The sequence below is a fragment of the Festucalex cinctus genome, chromosome 14 (genome assembly GCF_051991245.1).
Source record: "Festucalex cinctus isolate MCC-2025b chromosome 14, RoL_Fcin_1.0, whole genome shotgun sequence".
NCBI classification, from domain to species: domain Eukaryota; kingdom Metazoa; phylum Chordata; class Actinopteri; order Syngnathiformes; family Syngnathidae; genus Festucalex; species Festucalex cinctus.
This window is the reverse complement of record NC_135424.1, coordinates 8,906,310-8,924,396: the sequence shown is the minus strand read 5'-3', so window position 1 is coordinate 8,924,396 and position 18,087 is coordinate 8,906,310. Positions and strand designations below refer to the sequence as shown.

The 18,087-nt window shown below is 39.5% G+C and overlaps 1 protein-coding gene and 1 long non-coding RNA gene across 4 annotated transcripts in view; one reads left to right on the top strand and one right to left on the bottom strand.

Annotated features, from left to right (window-relative positions):
* The window catches only part of LOC144000942 (uncharacterized), a 305,500-nt gene that overhangs the window by 245,675 nt on the left and 41,738 nt on the right, over positions 1-18,087 (bottom strand). The window lies entirely within an intron of this gene.
* cdh11 (cadherin 11, type 2, OB-cadherin (osteoblast)) overlaps positions 7,378-18,087 on the top strand; it is an 82,016-nt gene continuing 71,306 nt past the window's right edge. For both annotated transcript variants that reach the window (XM_077494745.1, XM_077494746.1), the window contains exon 1: positions 7,378-7,661. The gene's annotated coding sequence lies outside the window, so the exon portion shown is untranslated. The remainder of the gene's footprint in view (positions 7,662-18,087) is intronic.

Here is an 18,087-nt window from a genome sequence, read left to right as displayed (position 1 = left end):
AGGGAAAAAAAAAAAAAAAAAAGTTTGGTGTCCAGAACAAATTAATTGGATTTACATTACTCCCTACTAGAAAAATTGCTTTGGTTTTGGTATGACTCAGCTTTAATCCGGCTTTCTGGAAAGGATTAATCACCGAGGTTCCATTGCAATCAAGTACTAAGTAAAGCTACTCAAGCCAAGTAATGAAGTATTTGTAGTTTGTTACTTCCCACCCCAATAAGTGAAGTCTTTGTGAGCGAACATTCCCCGCAAAGAATTAAAAAAGTATCACCCCATTTGAAAATATCTCACATTACGCTCCTTGAGACAAGCAGCCAATTAAGTCACACAACAAAAAACAAACACATTTAAATGTACTTTAACACTTCTGCCTTGGCAGAGGTGTCCTATTGTAGTTGGTTTAAGCCAGTCTGAGTCCCCCTTGAGCGTTTATTAAACGTGCGAGCTCACACAAATCAACCGTGTCGCCTCTTAAAAATAAAAAAAAATGTCACCTTCCTCTTTCTGTATGAGGAGGAGGAGGAGAGCAGAAGTCTATTTTCTCTCTCCCTCGGCGTGTTTGTCTCTGAGGCTCCTTTTCCCATTCTTCCATTCACACGCTGTTGCTCTTTGTGCAACGCTGATGCATGCAGACGAGTCGAGGCTCTGATTAAATGAGTCCAGAGTGGTGGAGGAGGAAGAGGAGGGTCGGCCCATGTTTAGCGCAGGGCGGCTGATTAAAGCGCGAGGCGAGAGGCCATTGCTATGCAGCGCCGCTCCTCGTCGCTAACTCGCACACAAGGCCGCTTCTATTCGGCGCTCGCTTTTCTTTGGACGGCTTTGCCTATTTTGACTCATTCACTCTCTCTCTTTTTGATTTCGCCGTGTTGTTGTCGTATTTATTTCCCAACTTTGCGTCGACCTTTTCGCTTCTCATTTGGGGCGAGGAGGCGCCTTATGAGGCCCATTAGCGCAGACAAACCCAATCAGAGGGCGTTAAAATGGAGCCTGAAGGCATATGCAAGTGTAATGCACAGTGCGCATGGAATTTTTTTTTTAGTCCACCAGTGGTAAATCCAATTGATTGGACATGATTTGGAAAAGCAGACTTGTCTATGTAAGGTCCCACAGTTGACAGTGCAGTCAAAGTAATTGTTTGGAAGCCAAAAAAAAAAAAAAAAAAAAGGCCAAAGGTCAATTGGTTTGAAACTCGCAATATGCACATTGGTCTCAACAAATTGTCAATAATGTGACGTCACAATACTTAATCATTATAATTGATGTAACAATCAATATAATCACTTCCCCCATATTGCCACTGCACTGTAATTAATTATCGGCGTCAACAGAATCATGTTGATAGACGTAATTAGGGCTGAGCATTCATTTAATTATACTGATCGAGCTTGGGAAGAAAAAAAACAAGTCACAGTAAAATTAGATTGAAATGGCATAAAATACCAAAAAACAATTCACTGAAGCAGGACGAAGAGACAAGGCAGCCTGGGGCTCAAGAGTAAAATATGACAAACAGAAAGCAGCAACAGTACAAATACTTGCCTGTATTTGCAACTTTTACCGGATCATCACACAGATTTTTTTTCATTGGACTGTTTAGCACATTAGTGGTTGCTTGGTTTAGTTGCTTGCTTTTTGTAAAGTTGGTAGGACTCGGCGGTGTTTGGTTGATGTCCACCCCAACCCCCACACCAAAAAGGGGGGTGGGGGTGTCGTTTGTTTGGCTGGTGTGGTTGGTTCTTTGCTAGTTCGTTGCTGGGGTTGGTATTTTGGTGTTGGTTTGTGGTTAGGTTGGATGGTTTCTTGCAGTTTTACATGGTTACCTTATTTTTGCTGGTAGTTATTTTTGTTGTTGTTGTTGGTTTAGTGTTGTAGTTTTGTTTTTGTTTTTTTTTATGGCAGGTGGTTTGCTTTTGTTTTGCCAGTTGTTTGAAGTTGGTGAGTTGTATTTTTTATTTATTATTATTATTATTTTTAATATCTGCTTATTTGGTTCTGCTGGTTGGTTGGTTGGTTGGTTGGTTGGTTGGTATTTCAGCTGATGGTTGTTTTTTTGGCTGGTGGGTTGGGGTCTTTTGGCTGGTTGTATCTTATGACTAGTTTGTTGGTTTATTATTGTTTTTATTGTTTTGTTTTGTTTTCCATGGTCGGTCAGTTGGTTGTCTTTTAGCTGGCGTGTTGATTAATGAAGTTTGTTTGTTGTTGTCGTTTCGTTCTGGCAGTTTTTGGCTGGTTCAACAATTGTGGGTATTTTTTGGGCTGTTTCATTTGCTGGTGTTTTTGGTGGGTTGTTTTTAGCTGGTGGTTGATTTGCTGGTTAATTGGCTAATTGATGGGCTGTTTCATTTTTTGGGGGGAGCTGGTGGGTTGGCTCCTTTTGACAAGAGTTATGTGTTGTTGTTTTTTTGTTCACTAAATTATTGTTAATTTTTAAATGGCTGGTACAAACATTACCTTGGAGTCCAATAATTATACTCTTGTTATAAATTAGTGTGGAGTGTATATAAAGTGTAGCGTTATTGCTTCACTAGTTGCGACCATGTGGTGAGTTCCAGCGTTGTGTTGACGCGTCTGATGAACCAGACTGACGATTACACTTTTATCGCTGCATCCTGATGTTATGAAGGGCAAAGCCATAAATGTTATTACCTTCATAAGCCTTTATTAAATAAAAGCTTTATGAAGGCTATGTGTGCGGGCTTGAGGTCAAAACTTGGCGAGATGGTGGAATATGTGTCTCGTCATTAAGAACAAAAAAAATAAAGAAAAAAAATAAACCTCCCATCCCTTTAACACCCAGTCTGCCCCAGTATCCCTCTGCTCAGTTCCCGTGCCGACAGCTAAAATTCAATTACGGCCGACTGTGCGATAATCCCGGCCTGCTGATTGGTCACCGCTGCCCTCTATTAAACCAACACAGCGGGGAGGAGAACGAGGAGTTACATAGAAAGAGTAAAACCGGGAGAAGGCGGACAAAGGGAGGAGTAAATTAAAACATATAGCCCGCTTGTGTGATCCCCTCAAAGCCCCTGCTATCCTTCAGGCTCAAGTGAAAACAAACAAGCTGGCCCTTAAAAGGCCGCTCCGTAATCCCCCATGTAATCACCGGGGCGGCCTCCAGCAACACACACACACACACACACACACACATACAGAAGCCAAAAAAAAAACGGGTACGTGCGCGCATGTGTGTTTTTCATTCAACGACATTAGCCAAATTCCAACATCAGAGAGCCGGGGAGGATGTTGGAGCAGAAAATTGTGCTAAGATTGTCTCCATCTGAAATGACAAATTCTGCAAACGGGAACAAATGCGGAGGATTTACGACAAGCACAAGCAAGCATGGAAACTGGACAGATATTAGCTCACATGCAAGTGAAAACAACTTATTACTACTGCTGCTTGTTGTTCTTGGACTGTTTATCTCGACCAGATAGTGCCCAAAATCGCTGAAAAGTGACACTTTCAAAACCAAATGCTTTGTTGACATAACTTTCGTCTAAGGCTTTAACTATAGAAACAAAATGTTTCCATTTTCATCCCATTACTCGTACATAATGTATTTTCTATGCACCATTTACTTATAATATTTTAAAATGTGCTCAAAGCATGTTGGATATTTTCCATTCATTTTTATGTTTACAAATGTTGCTCCTTGTTTAAAGTCATTTACATGAAATAACATTGTTAACCACAAAAAAAACAAAACAAAAAAAACAATGCTAAGTATTCGGGGTGTGAATTGCCTAGTACCTGACGATTCGATTCATATCACAATTCATAGGTCACGATTCGATACCAATTAATCCCAATACGAATTTTTAAGTCGATTGTTGCAATTTTTTTTTCTTTTTACTCAAATTTAGGAAATACTAACCAGTAAACTTGTACATGTACACTGTAAGATTTGTATGAAAAATTATTATTTATTTATCTGAAACTTCAGTCATAACTGTGAGCCATTTTATTTGTTGTAATCTGTTTCATATTTGAACAGCTATGAAATAAAATATTAAGGCTTAATGTTCCATTAATTAATATAACATTTTTCCATGATTAAGGTGTGAACCCTAACCCTAAGTAAGACATTTTGTTGAATGTTTTTCCATCAAAAATGGACATTTAAAAATCGATTTGGGCGCCTATTGAATCGATTCGAGAATTGTGAGATGTAATATCGCGATATATTGCCGAATCGATTTTTTTTTTAACACCTCTACTAAGTACATAAAATGACACTTTCAATTAAAGAAAAATAAAGCACTTCTCTCTGCTCTCAAATGTGGTGGGAGTGTCGGTTGAATATGTTGAAATGGAGCAACGCTCAACTGTCAACTGTAATTCAATTCAAACTGATTTGACTGTGAAAATGGATGTTGCCTCATTTAGCATCTTTCTTAAACAAACACTACATGTTTGAAAATATATGCACTCAAACTGGTAACTGGAATATATCCCAACCGGGTCATTCCGAGGATTTCTATGTCGCAACGAGGCGCTCTAAAGTCTCAAAGGCGCCTTTTGTGGATACATGGTTCAAAATTGGCTGTGATTGCGTGGAAGGAGGAGTTCAGGCATGAACTCTGCAACTATCTTATGTTTGACAGCATTGTTTTTCTTTTTTTTTTTGCGTCCTGCATGCTGGATTCCATGTCAACAAGACACACATGTACTGGCTGCTAATAATTTAAAGTCTCTTGGGGGTACGTTGCCATGTTGCGATGACACACATGTAGCAAGTGCCTTACATAAGGGATACATGCATCATGCAGCCATCATGCATGGGTAATTATGCAATACATGTTGTTGTTGGTGACAAGGCAAGATGTTTGTGATCAACTTAATTAAAGCGGGAATGTGAAATATGTGCAGCGGCAGCGAGAAGTTGTAAATGTTTAGTGACTAGTCGGACTGTCAGTGTAGACAAAAAAATGGTGTTGTTGTCGGCAAAGCTCAGATCTGAATGTCTCTGTCTATACTCCTACCCCCCCAATCAGAATTTTTGGTACCTTAACTTCCAAGTATAATTCGTGACCATGCTCAAATCCGGCCATTGTGGTTTGAAACAACCCATTTCTTCGGTATTTGTGATGATCAAATACATTAGCTACTTACAAACAAACATTCAAATAAAACTGATATGTAATGCGTTTGACTGTAGCAGAAATAAATGCTATAAACAGGAAGTCAGTATGACAAGACTGTAGTGAAGCAGTTTGAAATTGGCCTGCATGTCACACTCTTGCGAAAAAATGGCCGCCGTTGGTTAAAAAGAGACCCCGTAATTATATTTGACAACATGCCCTTTATTTTAATCTAATTATGTCATTCGGCCTCCAAACTAATAAAGTCTTGCTGAATGTCATCATGGCAATGTTTCCTCCCCCACTTATTATTACTATCTATCGCTATGATTACTACAACACATTGTTGCTCTGACCGCTGCTCGATATAAAAAAGGCATCGTCGGATAAATACATTACATTATTAACATTTTGATACATAAGTGAGCTGCAGAATAAATACAGATTTATTTATTTTTTAATTCTGCATAATATGCTCGCTTTTTGGTGGTAGATTTGCATTAAGGAGAGATTGAGATAGTTAATGAAAATATGCACATTTAGTATCTAATTCAGTACCATTTTAACATTACTCATGTGTTTTTAGCCATCAACTGTATCATTTGTTTATGGACCCACCGTGACCCTTGTGAGGAGCAAGCGGTTCAGAATATGGATACCAAATTTCTTGTACGTATGGGACTTAGGTTACTTTTTTGGAGCTAACTTTTTTGCTCAATATTTGAGTTTAACTCATTTGCTCCCAATAACGTGTAAATATGTTTTTTTTTTATGTTTTAAGTGTCCCAAAGACGTATTTATACGTTTTATTTTTATTTATTTGTTATTTTTATTTATTTTTTTTATGCAAGAGCATACAGAAGGCTTTGATGCAGCCTCTCAACTGCAAAGAACGGTTGCAGAAATGGTAGTTATTGCACAAACGGCCAGCAGGTGGCAGCAGAGCAAAGGAGATCAACCAGAGCCATGTAGAAAAAAAAAGAAGCTAAATTACGTGCAATTTTGAATAGATTTGGGAAAACTAATGAAACTTAGCTCTCTTCTAATGCTAATTGCTGCAAAACGGAAACAGATAGAAACATACTTTTTTTTCCTGATGAAAGAAGAGACTTTAATTTTTCTTTTGATAGGTTCCATGCTTTTATAGCAACAGAACACAATATTCTGTGGGCCTTGCAAAATCAGTCAAAATTCAGTAAAACAGCTGGGAGCGAACGGGATTGTTTCTGTGAAAATGGCTGGGAGTGAAAGAGTTAACGGCAAGTCATCAAACATTTCTGCCTTGCTCCGCCCACATGCAGTGACAAACTCAAACCTCTTTTGCAAATTAGCATCATCCATCTATGTTGGTCTAAATTTGGTACCAGAAGGACAAATTTGGTTGTTTTCGGAAAAAAACCTGTAGGATGAGTCTGTCTTTAGGAACATGCTGTAAATTTGCCTAAAATTGCTGCTTCAAACTAAAATGGCAAGCTTCCTGTGTCTTTTCGGAAATGGCATTTTTTTTGTGGAGCTCGTTGAATTTTTGAAAATATATTGTGGTTATGACACTTTACGAAGAATCAACAAAACTGGGCAAGTCGGTTAACTGTAAATGGGCAAAATAATCCTAAAACATGACATTTGAAACAAAATTACCCAGCCTCCTATATGTGTGTGTATATATTAGTGCTGTAAAATGTAAAGCTTTAGCTCTGGAGTTAAAGCTTTAAGGCTAACTTTGACTTTCACAGCACTAATAAATATTAAATAAATAAATATTATATATATATATATATATATATATATATATATATATATATATATATATATATATATATATATATATATATATATATCAAATAAGTCAGTCAAACAGTGTCATGTGTCCCCTTTTCTAACTCTCTTCATTGCCTGGAGACATTTGAAATTGTAAGCCTATCACCTCCCTTGGATGGAAGGGTCTCCCGCTGGGGCCCCGCCCACTCTGCTACGATTGGCTGAACGCTAGCGACCAATCGAACGAAAGCATCAACTGTTGCATACACCCCCACTCCTGAATGGAACACCCAAAAGTTTATCAATGCATATCAATAAATACATTTGAACATAGTATAAATATGAATAATTTATAGGCTTCAAGTGGGGGGGGGGGGGGATCCTTGTGTAAAATTACAATGCATAAACATTGAGACTGAGAGAAAGAGAGCGCTACTGTGGTGGTTATACTGCGCACCCTCCTCTCTCACTAGTCTCTCTCCATCCCTCTCTCCCTCCCTCCTTCCTCTTTCCCTCTCACATCTCGTCCAAGGCTTGCGGAGGGAGGACGGACACAGAGCGGCTCCACACTTCGCAAGAGGAGGAGAGCGAGAAGGATGCTCCATTCGCAGTGACATCCAGCCTACTCTCTCACTGAGATCACCAAAAAGAGACCCCCTTTTCTTCCTTTTCAATCATTCTGTGGATAAAAACTAAACAAACGGGGGGGGGATTGCTGCGAACTGGACTGGACCACCAAGCTGCGGATGTTTTATTTCTTGGCTGTTGAAGGATTTTTTTGTTTTTTTTCCCTTGCTTGGGACGCGTGCGGACTCACGGAGGTAAGAGAAGCGCTCGATTTTCTTCCTCCTCCTTCCGCACATCTTCTCGTTGAAATGCTCCCGGGTGACGGTTTGGGTGCACGCTGTGACGCAAAACTGGCGAATTTGCGCACGCAGGTACGATTTGACGCACGCGTTTACGCATTAGGATACACGCGGAATGTAATTGTGCAACTATTATTTTTATTTTATTTTCTTGTAATTGTTTTTAACATTTGCTGTACAGTCGAGCACCCAGCGTGCGTTTGCGCGTGACTGCGACCCGCAACTTTTATTTTCCCTTAGCGGCGTTTAATCAAGCCGGTGCCTCTGTAGACCAATAGAAACTGCTCGGCTTGGTTCGATTCGGTTCTACCTGACGCAAGAACTGTTGGAATGAAGAAGAAAAATGGAGAGAGAGCGAGATATCATTTGACGGGCTGCTCTTCTTCTATTCCAAACAATACACTCATCGTGGGCTGCAATTGTGGTTTGGTTTTCCATCTAAATTTAAAAAAGTAAAGGCTGTGTGTAATTACTGTACTTGTCTTACAATGCGGTTACATTTCTATTGTGGCTTTGCTGCTCCTTCCCTTGTGATGTGGATAAGGCTTGATTGTTTATTGCTGCTCATCAGCAGCTCTTTGCTTGTGAAAGTTCCAAAGCTGTCGCCATATATTTCATCACTCCAGCGGCCACTTTAAAGATTTTTCTTTTCTTTTTTTCATGGAGTTTTAGTCTGATAATTAATTCTCCTGACATCCAAAGGAGGAGCTGAGAGGAGACTGCAGGGTGGTGACTTCTACCAGCCTGTTTATTTCTTTCTGCACAATGCAGAATCATCTTGTTGCATTGAAGTCAGTCAAACCTGCACAAGGAATTTTTTTTTTTGAATGTTTGTTGCAGTTTTTTTTTTTTTTTTTATCTTCTATGTTCTTTGAACAACCAAAGAGTTAACCTTTGGTGATCTCCAAAATTGGTTCATTGACTAGTTCAGTGTCACTGTGACGTCAACCTATCGATTTGGGTTAGGGTTAGGGTTAGGGTTAGGGTAATGTATTCAGTATTCCAGTAATTATCTCATTCACTCCCAGCCATTTTCACAGAAGCAATCCCATTCGCTCCTGGCTGTTTTACTGGATTTTGACTGATTTTGCAAGGCCTTTGCAGTTGAGAGACTGCAACAAAGCCTTCTGTATGCTCTAGCATTAAAAAAAAAAAAAAAAAAAAAAAAAAAAAAAAAAAAAAAAAAAAGACGTATAAATACGTCTTTGGGATACGTAGAGCATTAAAAAAACGTATTTACACGTTATTGGGAGTAAATGAGTTAAACCTTCCCCAATGCTCTTAGAGGGCCTTGGCGAGCGACTCTTTGGAGTCTTTCAAAGATTCTCCGACACGTTTGGAACGAGTTGAAAGAGCGCTAGTGAAACTCTTGAGGTTCTCGCAGTGGGGAGTTGGGGGTGTATTAATTTACAACACTGTAATCGTGGTATTTATATTTCATCAAGCGCCAGCTGCTAAGGAGTAGCAGGAGAAGATGAATGAGAAAGGAGGCGTCATTCCGCGAGTAGCAACAGAGGGAGCTGTCGGGCTTCGCTGCAGCGGCGGCGGGAGGGGGTGAATGCCCTTCGCTATTTTTTTTTTTTGTCTTCCATCCCCCCCCCCCTCTTGTGACCCTCCGCCCTACCTCTCCTCATCTTTCCCCGAGGGCCGCTCTCGGTAGATGGAGAGCTAGTTGCTCTCTCCCCTGGGACAGCCGATTCAATCTCACACAAGTCTAGTCTGTCTGGATAAGTATGTCGACCTGTGAGTGGCTTCTGTTACCTCCCAGACTGACTGACTGGAGATGAGGGAGGGTTGGGGGGGGGGGGCATAGTGGCAGTGGGTGGTGGGGGTGTTACACTGCTACCATTTTGTCCCTGTGATGTTTTGTTGGGCTCCACTCAGAGCTTTTTCCAGCTCGGCGTTATGCTATACGTACACGCTTTGACACACTTGTTGTACTTGGCGGTCGACAAAAGAAAAGTGAACCCTAAACTAAAGAGTGTTGTTGGATGTACAGCATTATCAGCATTAGCTTTAATTGTCCATGAAGTTATGAACAGTTAATTGTAGGTCATTCAATCGACATGAATGTGTTCTTACAACAATGAGGCCATCGTAAAACCTCCAACAAACTTCTTGTACACAAATATTTTGCTCTTATCACATCTCATCAAGTCATCCATCGTATTTTTCTTTGAATCTTTCATTGGACATCCCGTGTGCAAGTGTAATAACATCGAGCGTTGATGCCGATGACGGGATTATAACCGTAATCTGCCGTCTCGGGCGGATTGAATGTCAAGCGTGTTGTAATTAGTGTGTCTTTCTGACCTCAAATCCTTTTTGGTGCCCCTCCTCTCTCAGAGGTACGCAACAGAGACTTCATTGTCTGTTTGGACTGAAACGTCCATTCAGGTGTTTGCTCACAAAGAAGCGAAGAGGAATGCTAACAGAGCGCATCTGTGTTGTTACAATGTTTAGACATGTTAGCTCAAATAATATTGCTAACAACTTGTGTCCAGTCTGGTCAACCAACTGAGTAGATCAAATATAATGGACATACATCTTCTTGCCGCTAGCATCAAAGTGATTTTGATGTAGTTAATATCAAGAGGAATGGTTATAAATTTCTGTTTTACAAATTCTAAAAATTAGCCCGAATGTGGCTGGCCCACCCGTATGTATCCTGAATCTACATTACATTTTCAAATATTCAAGCAAATCCAACATCTCATTATTTTAAGGTCAAATGCTTCCATAGCTTTGCTTTAAGTGCAATTCAACGAAGCTGATCATGGCCTAAAATTGGCTAGTCCACCACTAAAGTAGGTTATTTGGGGTCAACAAGACATCAATATTTTGTTGTGCTTTGTTTTTGTAACTGTTATTACTTAGTGGTGCTTTAAAAGCTTCTGGTACTGTGGAAGAAGACTAAACATGGGATTTCCTGGGCACTAATTTCACTAAGTGAAGTCAGTGTCGCAATTACAATGATGACAGTCTTGCTTAAGTAAGTGAAAATTTGTCACCATGACAATGTGAGAGATACTACTAGTAATCTTATTTTAAAAGCTTGTGTGGCTTTGTAGTGACTTTTTGATATCAGGGAAATTACTCTATAGTCTGCTTGAACGTGTTGCCTTATTTGGGCATGTTGCAGCACACTAATTTCTATGGTGGCCATCTTGCTCAGGGCAAAAATTCTACAATGAACTCATGCTGCATTTGAGGAAAGAGGGAAGTCGGACTTTTCCAAGTTCAAAGCAGGAAGTGTGTACGTGAACTCCCCCTTGAACCTGGAAATCATACTTGGGAGTGTCGTGGGGGGGGGGGGGGGGTGGGGGGGGGGTACTTCGATGTGACATCACTACAATGGTGACCACTATGAAAACACATACCATGAATAGTAAAACACAATTTACTCGAGTATAAAACTAGATAGCTTTCTTCATTCATAAGTATTTAACATAACTTCACATAACGCAAAGTATGTGACAGTATGTCGCTATCTGTTGAAATATATGCTTATGAAATAAGATAAATACATAAATGAAGCAAAATTGAGACAAGCCAAGTTTGCTGGAGGTCAAAATGTGATTTGATGTCCAAAACAAAAAAACAATTTATCACTATCCGCCATTTTGGTTGTTTACATTTGCCTCCAACACATTCCGCTCGTAACTGGGAAAAGCCAACTGCGAAAAATCCAACTTCCGACCTTCCTCGAATGCAGCAAAAATCTTCTTGATTCAACAAATGCGCCCCCTACCAAATAACCACCGCTACTGCAACACCACGAGGATTATGCGGCATCATCTGACATCAATTAGTGCCATTGAAGCAGAATTTCCCGCATCAAAGGGGCCGACCGGCCCCTTCAAGTTGTCTTGCTGCTCCCGCCTCGGCACATGGAAGCGGCGACAAGTTTGTTAGACAACTCGCCACCCAACAGAAGCCAAACATCTGCCACGCATCACAAGGCTCGGGGCGGGTACGTCAGCGTCTGTGAACTCTTTGTCTCTGATGGGCGACCCGTTTCCTGCCTTCAGTCTGATGTACAGTTCTGATGTGCGGTTCTAATCCAAACTCACCGGAACAAAGCAGAAAAATGAACGTCAAGTCAGTGTGTGCTTTTTTACTAGGGCAGTGGTACGTTGATTTACAAGTTTAATATGCTCTGGGCAGAAATTGTACCAACATGGAATGCATCATGCATGCTGTAGTTTCTGCTGCTGTCACACTTCAGCCGCCTCTTGATAACAAACATACAATTGCCGACATTAACTTGGAACGGACTGTATGAAAACAACCACATGCTGCTACACCAAGTCCAAAGACAGACATGATTTGATATAGGGAAGAAATTGTACAAACCACCAAATGCAGTTTTCTGCTGCTGTGAACAACCACATGCTGCTTCACTAATTAAATGTCAGTGTTTAATTAACAATCAAGCTACCATCTTGCAACACAATATGTCTGTGAGCTACGGCAATATGTTTATATTACTATAAAAGAGGGGGGAAGAAATTTTACAAAGCAGCAGATATTGTATGGAATGCAGTAACACCATTTTGTCCTTCACTTGCACTAAGCATGAATCACCACATTACTACAAACATAAAATTGTTGACAATTACTTGGAATGGAGTGCACAAGAATACTGCAATCTTGGATAATAAACCACATGCTGCTTCACCTCCCTGAATTAAAGTGGCAGGAAATGGAGACATTGTACAGAGCAAATACAGATTATCGCATATGTTTCTGACTAACACTAGTTTACAACTTTCACTAAACAATTTTTGACATTTATTTGGAACCGATCATACAAAATAATGAGCCACATGCTGCTTCACCAAGTCTAACGACATGATCTTTTCCCTTGTGGTTCATTTCCATTACAGCACGTTTGTTGTTTGAGACTCATTGCCCGGCGCGGACGGGATCGATGCTAATTCGGGATTAACGAGCGATGTCATAGATTCAGTTATTGATGATCGGGGCGCGGCATTTGACGGACTCATCGAACGGATTAGAAGGGGCATTGATTACCCCCGATAGGGAGATGCATTGATCATGGCACGGATGTGTGTGTGCGTGTTTTTGATACGAAACTAATAGCTAGCATGTTTGCGCGCACGCGTGTAATCCAGAGTAATTTGTTTTCCGTGACAGTCGGGTGCTTGGCGAGGTCTCATGATAGCCGTCACACTATGTGGAGGTGGAACAAAAAGACACTTTTAAAGCTGGCACGCTTATTTTTTCACAATTTAAAACATTTTCCAGATGTCTGGGACATTCTTAAGTCACACTTCACATCCACTTGTCACACTGCTTGCACACTTTTGAAGGGGCAATTCTGTCTCATGCAATTGCAGAGTACGACTTTTGTTACCATGACGACCTCGGGCGGAGTTGCGACATTAAGACAAAGTAAATGCGAAGTAAAAAGTAAAAGTGTTACAGACTTGGGAAATTTTCCAACCTATCTTGCTACTATTTGGATAGCACTGGTGCAAAGCCACCATTGGCTAATACAACGACAAAGATTGTGTTGTATTTTCACTCATGGATGCAGCACTTCACTACCAAGCAATCCAATTAGACTTTGTCAACTAGTACAGCAGATCCTCAGAATCTGAGACTCCCTCAAGAGTAGCAGACTGCAAATGAATGGTGCTTACTCAAAGCCACCACTGGCTAATTTAGCAAAGACAACCACGCTTATTACATGGCCAGCCACTATTAAAAAACAAAATACTTTTCCATACCACCTCACACATTTCTACCTGAATGAAGCTTCTCATTTGCATTTCAGGCAGCCAAAAAAAATAAAAAATAACAGCCACTCCTCCTCTTCTTCTCTTCCCGATGTGGGTCAGTGAGAATTCCGAGGCTAGCTTGAATGCTAATTAATAATTTACAGCTGAAAGGATCTTCTCTACTTTGCGTTGGACTTAAGCGAGACGACAGCGGGAAAAAGACGGCAAAAGAAAAACTTTGCGGCGCGCCGGGTCAAGGAGAGATTTAATGAGTCGTTTGTGTCTCATTATTCCGGATAATAATTAACAGAATGCGTGTGTGTGTGTGCGCGCGTGTATGTCATTCACAGATGTCTTCTACTCGGATTCTCTTTAAGATGTCTGCTAATTTATGTGATGATGATGTCATGATTTAAAAAAAACACACTTTTGATTAATTGCAAATCAATAAGCTAATGGCTTTTGTGTTCACGCACACGCACACATACTCACCCCCACACACACCCTAGCATTAGCATAACTAATATGGTTATGTTAATTACAGCTGCTTCATTGTGCTGATGTAACAACACTTTCTTCAACACGTATGTGTCCGTGCTGGTTAGGTCCTCCAGGTGCAATGTGTGCATGTTCGTGTGTGTGCGTGTCTGTGTGTGACCTTTCCACGGGGACAGTGTATAGTTGGTAGCGCACACGCATGCTGAAACACGCTCACGCAGTCACGCTTTGACACCGTGAACCTGACCAAGATGTTTTCCGATAACCTTCACCGAATCCTCATTGATACACATTGCTTGTTGTCTCCGGATGTAATTTCAAGGCAGGACTGAACTTTTGCTTTTTTTTTTTTTTTCCCCTGGAAAGTGCAATGTCCAAAAATCGACATAAAAAAAACATGAAAAAGTAATGCAATTACAGTGGGTAGCAATTGATTTTAAAAGATGGGACAGTGCCACTTTCACGTGGCAAAATCCAAATCTGTGAAAAATAATAGCACCGTCATCACAAAAAAAAAAAAGATTTAAAAAAACAAAAAAATAGTACATAGTATAGTATAGTGACTATACAACAGTGAGGCTCTTACTTGCTAATAGAAGCACACATTGATCGCTTCACAAGCAAATTAGGTTCCCCTTTATCTGACAATTAGCATAGATTTTAAACATAGAAGGCCAAAACATCCCTAATGAAAATTAAATTGCACTAATAAAATAGCCACTAGAGGGTGCTAGAACTGCACAAATGGAAATCAACCTGACTTTTTTTTAACAGATGCGTTCCTTTTAAATATTGTGAACATGACGATGACGATATTGTGGCAGTTTTAATATCACGATATTGCCCTTATTGTGACATCCCTAGTAAGCATGACAAAAACAAACAAAATAAACACAGTCAATTTTTATGGGCGTCCAGTAATTGCATCAAATCAAATACGCTGGACACAACACACACACCCTCGTGGCTTTAAGCAGAATAGGTCAGACATGAGTGCAATCTGATTGGATAGCTTAGAAAGTACACTTAGCAATGCCATGACATCATTGCCTTTGATCTTCTTGCACTAAAAATCTACTGTTAAGAAAAGTAATAGCGCAGTTGTCACAAGCAAAGCATATTTTGTCCTTTGATTGTCACTCGAACCCTTGAGCGAATTCTGCCGCTATTAAGCGCAACAGAAGGGAACAAAACAACTGATTTTGTTTTGACGACGGTGCACTTGAAGCGTGTGACGGCTCATCGTCTCAGTATTTACACAATAAAAGATTTTTATCGGTGTCCTGTAATGTTTGGCCGACAAAAAGCGAGTGCACTGGACACACACTCGCGCGCGCGTTTCGCACACAAAGGCCTGTTTTCTTTTCGACAAGACAGGGCATTACTGCATGCTTGACCTCTCCGCCATAATAAGCTCCCTCCATTTCGTCGCGTTTAGTCGCCTCCGTCCTCTGTTATCAATAACTCCCACAATGCATCTTTCCTCACCAGTCTTTTTTTCCAGTCCACTTCCTCCTCTGACACTTAGAATGTCATCATATGATTGAATGGGACTGCTGATACTTCGCCGCACAGTATTAATAGCACTTTTTTTTTTCAGCGGCTTATTTTCTTTTTTTTTATTCTGGGCTCCCAATGGCCAGTGTGTGTGTATATATATATATATATATATATATATATATATATATATATATATATATATATATATATATATATATATATATATATATATATATATAACCTATGCTATTAACTATGCTATTAATCTGTTAGGCTAAGATTTGATATTTTTACAGGTTGTGCAGGCAACGTGTACTTCTGTTGCAATTTTTTTAATAGAAACTTTCTTAAGCCATTTATTCTTAAGGGTAGTGTGGTAAAGATTATCAAAAAAATACAGTATATTCAAGTGTTTTGGAATAATGTTTTGTGGTATATTTACAATTTAAACTTATGATATAGGCAGTTATACACCCTTTAAGCGGTAGCATTCCATTACTTGCATTTTTTTTTTCCTGATATTGGCGGTAAGGCTAGGTCCCTATTCCCCGCAAATAATGAAGATTTACTGTATTATAGTGCTCCCATGCGGAAAAGGAAAACCATTTTATGCATCACTACTAACAACAGTTATTGTAATTGCTAGTACTGCCTGTTTAGAAAATGCATGCTTCTCCTGGAGTTATTTATTTTTATTTTTTTTTATAAACATCCACTCGCCTCGAGCCACTTACCGTCCGTGTTTAAGTCCTCACCATGTACATACATATTGGTGAGTGTTTTCATATTCATTGTGACGTCTACGCGAGCGGGTACGAGTACGACAAGGTCGCTGGGTTTGTAAGCCGTACTTGAGGGGACAGGATGCAGAGAAAAAAAAGGCAGTGTAGAGAATTTTGCCTCGAGGATTGAAAGATAATAGAAGCGCATGGCGGCAGTAGACCACAATCTGTCGGAAGTGGGAATTCTTTGAATTTTTGACATTATTGCAGTTCTCAACTTCAATGAAACGATTAGGTGCCTTTTGAATGACATTGAACAAGTGGAAAAGATGCCATAATTCCATCAAAAGTGAAGAAAGATTCACCCATTTTGGTCAACGTTGACATTTTAACTCATTCACTGCCAGTCATTATAGAAATTTTTTACATTTCCAATACTCACGTGATATTACATTCAATAATTATATATAAACCAAATCTACCAAATAACAGAATAGACTCCCTACTTTTTGTCCCGTCCCGTTCTTTTATAATTGACAGCAGAAAAATGTAGGTTTGCCAAAATACAGCCATTTCTCCCATGGACTCTGAAACTGTGTTTATTTCCTATAAAATGGGGCAATGATGTCATCTACCGGTGGTTGGGCATCAGTAAAGTTGTTTCCAAGTTTGATATTTACAGTGGAGCATGCTCAGATTCGCCCCCATTAAGCACCGCTCTAAAAAATACAATTGACAAGTATACTTGTCAAAGGCAGTGAATGTGTCGTTATTGAGACAGAAAAATGTAAACAGGATCCGCATCAAAAAAATGTTGGCTGCACTGTTCACACATAAAGAGTACATGACATGCTGGCTTGGTTAATTAATCACCAAATAAGGAAATAAAGTTGATGGGTTTGTGGTCTATGATTGGCTGAGCCTGAATGTGAAGGGCATGCTGATTGGCTGGATATTGAGGATTTAGAGGGTGAGAGTGCATGAACTAAAACGGGTACATAAACAGTTACTGGACATCAAAGGTGAATTCCAAATGGGAAAAAAATATTTTCAAAACACCTCTGGATTTTACACATAATGCACCATAAAGTTTAAAAATGTTACAGGACATTTTTGCTAAGTTATTTAACAAAAATAATAAAAAAAATAAAATACAAATATCACATAACAGTCAAACGCATGTCTTTTTTCCACCTTTAAACAAATAAAATTAAACAAAAAAATAAATAAAAATAAAAAATACATTTAGTCATTGATGGAATTTTGCCAAGACAGCAAATTGTCTCAAGGGATGAACACATATGCCTGATAACATTCTCAAAATTTGTGTTTGTTTTGTTTGTGGTACTAGATTTTGCTTTATGTTTGAATCCAGTGTACCCCGTATGTGAGCGCCCTCTAATGGTATACCAATGAATCACTGCCCAAGTGCTGTTAAGCTGTATTGAACTCTTAAATCAAATACTTTTGAATTTAATCTTTAATATCTGTTTGTTTACAAACATTTATTTCAAAACGTTTTTTTCAATTTATGTGAATTTTTTTTTTACTTTAATTCTTATTTAAGGCACATTTTTATTCTGCTAGTGTGCAATGTTAATGTTCAAACTGTACATAATGTTATGCAAAGGTTTAGGAATAAAACCTCATTTTTATGAATACTTGATCCTGATGGTGGTACTTTGAGAGCTAAGTATTTTTTTATGGTACTCTGTGTAAAAAGTTCGAGAACCACTCGTATCATCAATCTAATCTTTAAATGGATAGTAGAAAATGTTGTGTGAGCCAAGTCTTTGAAATTGTTCAGTAATGATCTCAAGGTGTTTCACTATCTCACGTCTTGTTTGGCTTTCAAACCCATCCCAGACGGCTTTTTCACCGCGCCGCCGATAATCTGGCCGCACGCGCTCGCGG